General features: G+C 40.5%; 1 long non-coding RNA gene across 1 annotated transcript; it reads right to left on the reverse strand.

The window, feature by feature from the left end:
- Positions 1-3,409: 3,409 nt before the first annotated feature.
- On the reverse strand, positions 3,410-10,801 carry LOC307214506. Its single transcript, XR_013838168.1, has 3 exons — positions 10,613-10,801; positions 7,117-7,215; positions 3,410-3,557 (listed from the first exon to the last, which is right to left on the reverse strand). It is a non-coding gene; the product is annotated as an uncharacterized lncRNA (long non-coding RNA).
- Between the last annotated feature and the right edge of the window lie 768 nt (positions 10,802-11,569).

The raw sequence follows: 11,569 nt of genomic DNA on the forward strand, positions 1-11,569 counted from the left end.
ATTCTCAGGTCATATTTAGTTTGAAAAATTAATAAGGCGACATTATCCACATATAAAATAGACTATGAACTGTAATTCTGACTGCAGAAAAATGGAATTCTTTGAATTTAAAGTATATGCCATTAAAAAATAATAATCAACTCACCAGACGCATTTGACTCTACATCGATATAAGTGTGTATTATTTTATCTCAGCAGGCTCAAGAAGCCCATAAAAAAAGATATTAAACTTTAAAACTGTTTTTGGAAACCTGTAATTAATGACTGATTCTGAGCTGTTAGGAAGAAAATATGGTTTTGTAGACTAATTTGGATACCTGCTCCAGAAGGGACTTGCTCCATTTTATTCATTGTACAGCCCACTGTACTATTAAGCACCAGACAAATAACGGCAACAATGGTAGTAATATCAGACCAGCTCACACTTATCAGAATATCCCCTCCATTTGTGGTGGTGAATGCAAATATTTACAAGCAAGGATCATGCGTATATGAAGAATGAACTGCATCACATGCTACATTCCAAATGTGATGGGTGCCTGCAAATGTCTACACTTTTCTGCCATGTATATGGTGGGGAGGCCCTTTTCTAGTATGTGTATGAACCATCCAACACTAGCCTATTACGCAACCTCTAGGATATCTGTATGCCTTGAACCGGGGAAGGGAAACTTGTAGCCCTCCAGATGTTGTTGGATTCCAGTTCCCATGACCCCTAACCAGTATGGCAAATGGTCAGGGATGACACGGAGATGTTGTAGTCCCACAACATCTAGAGGGTCTCAGGTTCCCCATCCCCTAACACTGATAATAGATAAGTAATCAGCTATTTGATTTGTCTAATTCCAGCTTGGAGGACCTTCAGCTATTTGGGCAAAAGTCTGTTTACAAACTGAGGATTTCCTTCCCCTGCTTTAAAGAAACAGATGATGGAGCTCCTAGCCTGTCCGGAAGTTACTGCATCACAGATGTGGGTGATGCAGCCCAGATGTTGTAGCTCAGCAATGTGAGTAAAGCACACTTAATATGTTTAGGGCAACTTTCTTCTTTATTAAAAGCTCTTTATGAAATGGGTACCTGGGTTCAGTCTGGGCTCAAGTAGCCCAAGAAGCAGGGGCTACACAGCCACAAAATAAATTTACTTCTGAGCCATGTCACTGAGTTCAACAGGATTACCCATGAAAGATCTTTACAGCTGCAGTACTTAACTTGATGTATATTGGTTTTTAGTATTACATTATGGGCCTTTGAGGAAAACACCATCAGTATCTATCAAAATCACCTAAGGTCAACAGAAACAAGTTTCACTTTGTTTTCCTTTTCATTTCCAAGGCTATTTGGAATTTGATCATGCCAGGTGAATGAATGCTACGTACAGGAAAGAGCAACAACAGATTGGATCCAACGATCCTTCTGAAGTATCAGAGTTTCCCCCAGGTGCTTTTGACTCAAGTGTTTCCAACTTGGGGGGGGGGGGGGGGAGAGAATATGGATTTAAAATGAGATTTAAGTTAATCAGTTTCAAACTGAATGGTTGCATTATTTCCAAACCAATCTGGTGGGTTGAACACATTCCAAACCCACTTCATACAACACAGTGCCTAATATTTCTGCTGGTTGTTGGAGATAATTGTTTAAAACTTCAGAAACAGATGCTAGTACTGGATCTGCTAATGTCTCCTGTGGTTCTGCCTCCATCATAAGAGCCAACTTAGGGGCTGTGGGGGCTTCAGCTCCCACAATGAAATATTTGAGGAGGCCAAGCCCCCACAAAGTTGACGGGCATTCCCATTCAAATGGTGTGTGTGCACTGTGTCATGTGATCGATTATGTGGGGTGAGACACCACAATATCTTATTCAAGTTGGCACGCCTGGCCTCCATTGTTAATGGAGATGGGGGAGAAATCAATAACAGACAAAAGTACAGTAGTGTGGAGCATATCCACTGAGCTCCAATGGGGTCCAAAGAATAAAGACTTATCCTCCAGTCAAGGGATGGATTGGGGAGTCTATAAAGCAGTTGATCTTGTTGCCAGGGCCACACACCAAGATGGTGCTTTTCCCTAACCTTTAAGAGTTGCCAGTTCACAATCTGGACAGCATTACCCTGTCTCCATATGGACAACTGCAACAGAGGATGGGTCTGTGGAGGGAACATAGCTCAGTGGTACATCACATGTGTTACATGCAAAAAGGTCCTTTTTTAGTCCCTGGCATCTCCTTGTAGGTCTGGGAAATCCTAGAAAGCTGCCGTCGCCAATCATTGTTGCTAATATTGGGGTACACAGACCAATTGTCTGAATCAAGGTACTTTCCCCTGTTTGTCTGCATATTGCCATTCCACTTCCCACTACTCCATTTCCACTGCTGCTGCAGCAATATCCTTCCAGTTTATAAATCTTATTTTTTTTTGTGTGTGGGAAAGAATTAAGATATGGGTTCCTCACATCCTTTTGGACTTCAAAGCTTCCTTGTTGTTGCTGGGCTGCTCCTGGATAGGAACTTAATGTTGTAAATGGGTCAATGAGATGTCCTAAATGGATTTTTGGCAACCAAGGTTTTTAAAGAAACTTGTTACATATTTTCCAGAATTTATTTTATCCAGTTTCTCATGTTACATGTATTTCCTCCACCATGCTATCAGCTAGGATTGCCATCTTACATCACAAACTTTGTGCCAAACCCTCTAAGTCTTCCATCAAAGGCAGTTAGGTCTTCTCCCCCATCTGCTTCCTTTGTGTCCTTTCATCCTCTCCTTCCCTCATCCACTGTGCAGTACACGTGAAAGGTAAGACATCTCCCCTGCCATTATGCTATCTAGTTTTCTCTATTTTATTTTCTTCTCTATGGGCACCTACAAACTGTTGCTATTTGGGGGCAGAATTAAATCACATTCCTGCGAATTCAGGTTGCCCTAACTTGCTTTCTCATGAGATCAGATTTTTGCTATAGGTGGTGGGGAAATTCACTGAAAAGCCTGTTCTGATGCAGGGTTACTGAACATCCTTGCAAACAAATCATAATGAATTCTTATCAAATGGCCCATGTAGTCTTGCATCTCCCCAAACAAATTAGGATTAATGTTCAATAAACAGGTCATTTGGAAGCTCCCTATCTCTTTTTCTTTTTCTTCATGAAGGGATATTTGGGATTGGGGCAGGATTTTTCTTTGATGGGATTATGCTTGAAACTTGCATCCATAGTTGTGCGGTAATAGTGTCATAAAACCAACATGAATGCAAAAATCTATATAAAAAAGAATAAGTATGGAAAGGGAGGCTGCTGGCTAATGAAACCATCCACAGGAAATCTAGTCAATTCATGCAACTCTTTTTGATGTGTTAAACCTGATAGCAATTGGCTTTTTCGGTAGCTTTTGGAATGCTTTAACCAGACAAATGCTTCACCGTTTGTCCAGATCACAACTGCGACGTACTGAATTTGCAAATCATCAAACTGGTTCTTCTAGATGCTTCTGTGTTTTGCTGATCCTGGACCAGTTTCTCAGTCACTGAACCTTATGTGAACTGAGTTCCTTTACAGTCGCATGACATTCCTGAAAAAGAAAACAGGGTGAGTTACTTTGATAGATGGATCCCCAAATTTCAGTGAAATGGATCTCAGCCCTTATTTTCTTTGGTACTTAGCTGCGACAATTCTTTCCTGGTTTTTTTCTCCTTCCCCACCCAATCTCTCCTTAGGATGTGTTGATCATGTTATTGCTGCTATTCATGTGCCCGCAAACTATTTTTAAAAAAGTTGTATTATGGTAATGCATCTGCATCTGGGAAAGGGTGAGGCAAGCACAAAACCCCTTGAGCAATTATTCTGTGATGGTGCACAGAGTTTCTTTCCACTTTAATTGCATTGCTCACCGCATGTGTCTGGCTGTCTCCTTTAAACATTACTCCTTTTTTTTTTAGTTTAGCATTTTTGGACCCCAACTACTCGCCTAAGCTGAGGTTTGCCTTAGCATCAGGGGCTTCAGTGCTATGTGGTGTGGATCATGTTGCACTTGGGGGGATAGAGAAATATAAAAATTAGCAACAAATCTGAAAGCACTTACTCATGATGAAAAATGTGTCTTGTATAGAAATATTTGTGGAGGGGATGTAACGCAGGGAGTGTATTAAGATTCAAAGATATCGGAGATGTGGGTTTTTATAGTTTTAATTTCATTTGCTTTTAATCTACTATCAAGTATCCTGACTGCATATTTTTATAGTGAGCAACACCAGTTTGAAATATGCTATCTACACTGAGCAACAGAAAGGACAGATAGGGTCTGATCATGTAAAAAACAACAACACCAAGGTAGAGGTATCTATTTATTGCTAAGCATTGCCGGACAGCTAGATTTGCTGGCATGCTAATCTGAAGCTGAGCACTATAGTCAACCCACAGTCTAGAACTTGTTGCCAGAAGGCTCCCCACTCCAACCATCTCATAACCTCTAAATTCCCTCTCCTCCCTCTTGATGGCTGTTTTCTGAAGGGCTTCCTCCTGATTTTGGCCAGCTAGATCATGTAGCATACAATGTTCCTGTTCTTGGAAGAGGGAAAGGAAAGACGGCAGAGCAGTCATCTACACAATTTTTGCAACCGCCCCTGCTTCCTCTATCACGGCTGTATTGAAGTATGATATATCTGGAAACATGTGAATAATAGCAGCTAAAGACACAATTTGACAGTCTCTGTCTTTGTCTTATGCTGTGATTTCCAAGTTCATTTATCATCCCTGGGTTGTTATTTCTGCTCCACCACTTGCTACTACCTTTATCAATTCCCTCATTTCAAATCATCAAATAAAGTTTATGAACTGAGTTGCTGGTTTGGTGATTGTGGCTCTTCCTAACAAAGTAAATTACCTAGTTAGGAGTGTGCAATGTTTAGTGTATGATCCTCTCTAAATTCATAGCCAGCATCTATGGGAAAGCATATATTAATTCCTGTTTATGAGAAAGTTTGGTACATTACATTGTTGCGATAACAGGCTACACCAAATATTTTCATGTTTTGCAATCCTGTTGAGTCCCATGGTTCATTCTAGCTCTTGTTTCTGTTTGCCACTTCTGTACTTTTTCTGTTGTGAACTGCTCTGGGATCTTCAGATGAAGGGCAGTACAGTATACTAATTTTAACACAACAACAACAATACTATTGGTTAGGACTTCTTTCTTCTTTCTCCTACCTCCATTACTCACAGAGTGGTCACAGCTGATCAGAGACTATGCAGTGAAAATGGTGACGCCATGGTGCTACAAGCCAGTCAGCTTTGTCATCGAGGGCAAGCAAAGTCAACTTAGAGTGAAGGTACTTTTTTTCTTCATTACTTACATGAATGATCTAAGTCAATCAGGAATCGAGAGAGATTATAGTAGTACATTCTTAACCAGATTTGGCAACCTGCTGGTACTGTTAAGGGATGGAAATTAGAGTGCAGACACCACTTTCTGAATGGATTGAGTTTTATCAAAATTGTAAATAATTGTTCAAGTCTGTGTGAATTCTTGACCTTGGCAAAAAGGTTAATGAAAAACAGCAGATACCAATTCATGCCTAGTTGATCATCACCTTCATTTTGAAAAGCCTTTTCAAACATCAAAACTCTAAAGTCTTCTGCACACCTGCTAAGAGTGTTTTAAATCAACAATGACCATCATCTCATTATCTGAGAAGAGGCTTTTAACTCTTCCCAAACCTGATTGTAAGTACACATAATTGAAGCTTTTTTTCCTGGCTTTTATTGCAAGATAACTCTCTAAGCAAATATGGAAACCCTGAAGAAACAGAGATCAGAAAGCCCTTTTAAGAATCAACATCCCATTATCTGGCTGGAAAGAGAAGTGCTTCAGATTCACCTACAGATCAGATCATGTATGCCCATGCTATGCAGTGTTCTCAAAAGAGTAGATGGGAAAATGCAGATATTTGATGCGAGAGAAATCTGAAACTTCAATAGCTATCTTATCCCACTTTTAGGTTGATCTCTCTCCTACCATCTCCCTCTCATTTTATGATTTTTTTTATTGATGGAGAATGCTCAGAAACTTTGCCAGGAGCTTGTTCCTTATAAGGGACACCAGTTTGACTATATGCCCTTTGAAGTCAATTTCAGTTTTCAATGGACTTTAATGTCAAATGATTCATTCTTGGAGTCAGAGTGAACCATTCTTCTCTACTGCTTGCCATGATGGGGGAGGCAGTGAGTTCAGGATGAACAAGCACATCAGCAGAGCCAATCTGGTCCTCCTATCGATGGACCTGTACAGCCCTGACCTAACCACTTCTTCTCCTGGTGAGTGGCAGCAACACTGCTGCTGGGAGGCTATTGCTCAGCTCTGTCCTTACCTGATGTCATTAATTCCTTCACAGCTTTACAGCTAAGATCAAATGTAGAATTATCTTGCCATCATTCCTTGTTCTTCTCATTCATGCCTATCTTCATAATTTCAGAATGATAGATCTGAGGCTGATCAATGGAAACAGATGGGTCAGCACTGCGATTTCCCTATGAAGTATTCTTGTTTGAGTCCTCTGTCATTAATATCTTTTGTATATTTGTTGCTTTCCATGTGCATTTTTAAAACCAGGATACGGTAACAGCACCATCAGCTCCTAGTCCCAGTCTGTGGCTGAAAGCCATGAACACCAGTATATTGAGAAAACTTTTGATTAGTTTCCATGCTTGCTTCAAAACGTTAAGGGAGCCAAATCAAACTGCTCAAGGGTGACCTCTGCTCTGACCATTTCTGTTTAGAGGGGGATTCATGGTGTTATAGTTTAGAAATAACAACTTTGCACATGATTGGCCACTAAAGTATTTAAGGTGGCAGTATGGCACAAACAGAAGACAGAAATCATATGCTGTCATTTCCAAACCTTGCTAGAGCCATGCTTTTTTAATCATAAAAATGAAGCAAGTGAAAGCCATGATGAAGTAAAAGGTAAGTGAGGCCTATGCGGGGAAAAGGGTTCAATCGGCTATTCCTAAAAGCATTTCAAAATGGCAGGATCAAAAAGGGTTAGCTAAGCTATTAATCTCAGTTCAAAGAGCCATCAAGTAAACTCCCCACTGTGCTCAGAACTAGATTGAATCCTTATGAACATACCAACCTGTTGGCTCTGGACCTTGTAGAGCAAGGAAAAACAATTGGGAGGCGAGGGATTTTATTGTTCTTTCGACCAAGTTCCATGCCTGTTGGCTTTATCAGTCTGTCAATAATATTTTTTAAAAAATCCAGTTTACTTAGCTAAATTGTTATTCTTCTCACTGTATAGGACCCCCCCCCCAGCCCAGAAATGTGCTTCACCAAGAAATGTGCTTGCTTGTTATTTCTCTTTGTATGTGTTCTGAATATAGTAGATATTTCAATTTGCGGGGTCAACAATATTACACTTAGTGCCTTTTTCATCCGCACTCAGAATGTTCCATGTAAGTATCTCAGTAATTTTCACAACAATCTTGTGTGATAGGCCAAGATATTTTATCCATATATGAGGAGCAGAAACTTATCTAAGGCCACCCAGTGATTTTGTGGCTATGTTGTGATTTGAAGAGGGGACTTCAAGCATCTTGCTCGTTCTCTTAACTACATTGGTATTTTCTGAAAATTGAAACTAAATATAGATGGGGCAGGAAAAGAACTGAATAATACTTGGCTTCTGTGAGGACTAACTGTTGAGGAATGTGATAAGATGAGAATGGGCCATCTTTCAATTTCATGTTGTGAATGGTGACGAGAGATTTCTCCCAATCTCAATTTGGCATGGCTTTGTTCTTTCCAAACTTTTCTAGACAATTCTTCAGAAATGAATGGGTTTCCATCCCCCATGAAATTTTGAAAGGATCTGACCCACTCCTTACTTACTACACTTACCCTGTAGCCAGATTACAAACTCTATTTTTTGAGCTCCCACCATCCCCCTCTCTTTATCAAAAAACTTGTCTTCCAACAGCCATAATAAAAAATTAAGAATGACAACGCATAAAACAAAAGAAGGCACCAGAAATAGTGAGTGCTTTGTTTATATAATCAGCTGATCTGAGAGAACATTATGGTCTAATCATGTGCCATGAGAGCCGATATAGTTTTAATAATATTTATGAACATTAACTCCTTAATATCACAAAATCTGTATCAGTTAACAAAAAATATATTTTACCAAATCACATTCCTTATTTGCTTAAATTTGCAGCATCAAACTGAAAGAGTGTGGTACATTTTGATCTGATTCACATGCACTGTAAATTATTTCCAAAGGCTGTTGCTTTTTCAAAGAGCAACAGTCTTTGGAAATGATTTAAGTATTGTACAAATGGTTCATAGAGAATGACAGAACAATTATTTTTATCACATGCACAAATCCATTGTGTTTTCAGAACATGTGAAGAATATGTGCTCTAACTGGATAAAAGCGGAGCATGAACACACACACACACACACGCTATTGTTCAAAGGGCAATCAATACCAACAATTCCATCAGTAATTTTGAAAACGCTCATGCAAGCAATGAGTACCAGAAATTTGATCAGACTGAATTCAAACCACTCTTAAACATTTGCCAGTAACTGAAACTGAAACCAAACAATGTGTTTTGAGGTTTATAGAAACAACAACAAAGTATTTTTTTTTTAAAAAAAATGATTTTGAAATTCTCAATTGCAGACAAAGCTGACATGTGATGGTTCAATGGAAACAGAAATAGCTATGCTAAACTATCCATGGACAAGCATATATTGGGCATAGTCCAGCCAATATTTAACTCTCATTGAGTTCAGCGAGAGAGTTGAAACACATGCTTAAATGTCTCCCACAATGGAAAAGAACTTAAGTTAGCTAGATTATGGTCTTCATTTTCTAGACTGGATTTCAAGTATATGTGGCCAAAGAAAATAGCTAATGTGAGTACCCCATTTTTCACCAAATCACACATCTGATCATTTGCGGAATAAAATAGGCAGATGGTCGACAGATTCATTTCTCTTGGACTGGATCTGGACCAAGTAAGCCACATGTAGGTCTTATTGAAATCAATGTGAAAAGTTAGTCATTACTCGCTGAGCTCCCATTAATCAGAATGGGACTTAGCGTGGCTACTTTGATTTGGTTCCTACTCACTTGAGGAGCAGTTGGTGGGCAGGGAGGCTGCTGCACACCTGGTCTCCTGTTATCGGCATCAATGTGCTTCTCCAGAAGGGAAGAGGCAGTAGTGAGGATGGCACAACAGAGAGCCAATCAGGGGCTCCCAACACTGCACCTGCATTGCACCAAATTCCTCACCACCTTGCTCCTCTCAAAGTGATGTAGTTTATGGGAAGCCAGGTTGTGGTGCAGCTACTTCCTGCCCGGCTGCCCTTCACCCACTGATTCCCCTCCCCTCATTTCTAACTGTAGCATAAAGTGTGCCAATCGCCAGCTGCAATCCTGCATACAGTTATACTCTCCATATGTGACAAGTTTGCCCACCACCACTCCCCGGGCTTTGAATTTTCTTCCCTTGGGGGCAGTAGTGGAGGAAGGGGGGGTGCGAGGGGTGCGGTCTGACCTGGGTGTCATCACTGAGGGGGGTGACAAAATGACAAAAAAGAGTTGTTGTTTTTTTAATTTAAAAACGGGCTCATTAAACTTTTTAGTTCAGTCAACAAATGTAATGAAACATGGCTGGCACTGGGCGCCACACCGCAGGGCCTGCAGCGTGCCTGAGCCATGTGTCTCTCCTGGGAGTGACGTGGTGGCTTGGGCTCCTGCAGGTTCCGCGCTGCCTGAAATGGCAGCGTGGGACATACACCTGCCCTCCGCCTCTCCCTCAGCCACCCTACAGTTGAGGGGGAGGTGGTGGAGAGTCTCCATTCAGCGCCCCCTGCTCCCATGGACAGCTTGCCCTGCCCATGGCTGCAGGATGCGTGGGCCGCACCCAACACCCGAGCGGCTAGCTACGCCACTGCTTGGGGGTTCCCCAGCTGGTTCCTCCCACCATTCCTCTGCGTCCAACCAGTCCATGACGATGCATTATTTTAAAACATTGATTCCAAGGAATTTAAAGATGGACAGCAAAAAACAATGTATTTTAGCTTACCAGAACTTAAAATGGTTCCAGAACAGCACATTGTGTTTGTGTATTGTGAACAGATGTGAAAGAAGTGAGAGCCAAAGAAAAGCATGAAATTAAACTTAAATGCAAATGGCAGTATTTGAAAACAAAAGTACATACCCACTTCTTTTTCAAAAAAAGTTCCCTAATAGTCCTTAGTACTCACTTTAATTTTGTCTCCAGCTGCCAAGATAATATTGGACATGAAAACTGCTACCCATCCCTGTTAATCTAGAAATGAAACACCTATCGCTATTGTTTCCAAATTATATTAATGACTTCCATCTGATTTGCTTTTTTAAATCTAAATATACAATGACGTTGGCAAGTAGTTATGTTCTCCTATTCCACCCAGTGAAATGAACACATTCTTAGATTAACAGAAAAATAAACCCAAGAAGCAAGTCGCTATTCCCCCTCTAATATTTTCCCTCACCAGATTGTTGCAATTTGATATTTTCTCAAAGCAGAAAGCAGTTCACAAAATTAAAAAAAGGGGAGACTTAATCATTTTACCTTCTCCTTGACACTTGTCACTCTGCAACTGAAGTAACGTAAAGTAGTGGCGTTTGTCCTCAGGTTTTCCTGGACATGTTTGTCACCATAGCAGCAAAACAGACCTTTTTCTTTTTTCTTTTAACAAAAGCAGATGCAAAGTCTGCAAATCCCTGGTCTCTTCAGACCACCAGAATGCTTTGAGGTGTATTCATATAAGTCCCACCATTTAAAAGGAATGCAAATGAAATGCCTCTCTGATTTGGATTGTTAGGCGAATTGCATCTCTGCTCCCCCTGTACCTTAGCTTATATTTCCTTTGAGTGCCGGCAGATTACAGGTGGCTTTCTTTTTAATTTTTGTTTTATGTTTCTAGGGCAGACAATGGAGTCTTGTTATAGTTAAGTAGCTGCCAGTGAGAAAAAGGGTTCGGCTTTATGTGGAGCATTGCTGTGCTGTAATGAGACCCAAAGACAATATTGGCAAGCATCAGTAGCACGCTTCATTTTTAACTGTCTACACACCCAGCTGGAAGTTAAATAGGAAAGTCAAAAGATTAGATATCATAGCAGGGTGGGTTAGGACAGTGACTTTCAAATTTGCTACCATCACTTTCCACAGATATTTGACTCCTGAAGTTTCCTGTGAGTTGCAAAGACTGGTGGACCATGTTGCAGAGTCCTATATCAATTTCTTATTCTGGGCATGCCTCCAAAGTTGTTCTGGTTTCTCCCCACATTTTTTGTTAATTCCATTTCCCCAGTTGTCACATTCAAGGATCATTGGAAGGGGCAATAAAGGTTACTGGCCCCAGTCATAAAAGAGGATTGTGGTTCAATGGAAGAGCATGGGCTTTAGATGCAGGAAAATCCAGATTTAATCTCTAGCATTTCTAGTTATAACTTCTACTCAGAGTAAAGGTAAAGGTAAAGATAAAGATAAAGGGACCCCTGACCATTAGGTCCAGTCATGACCGAC

This window comes from Podarcis cretensis (assembly GCF_951804945.1).
Source record: "Podarcis cretensis genome assembly, chromosome: 4".
In the NCBI taxonomy this organism is placed as follows: Eukaryota; Metazoa; Chordata; class Lepidosauria; order Squamata; family Lacertidae; genus Podarcis; species Podarcis cretensis.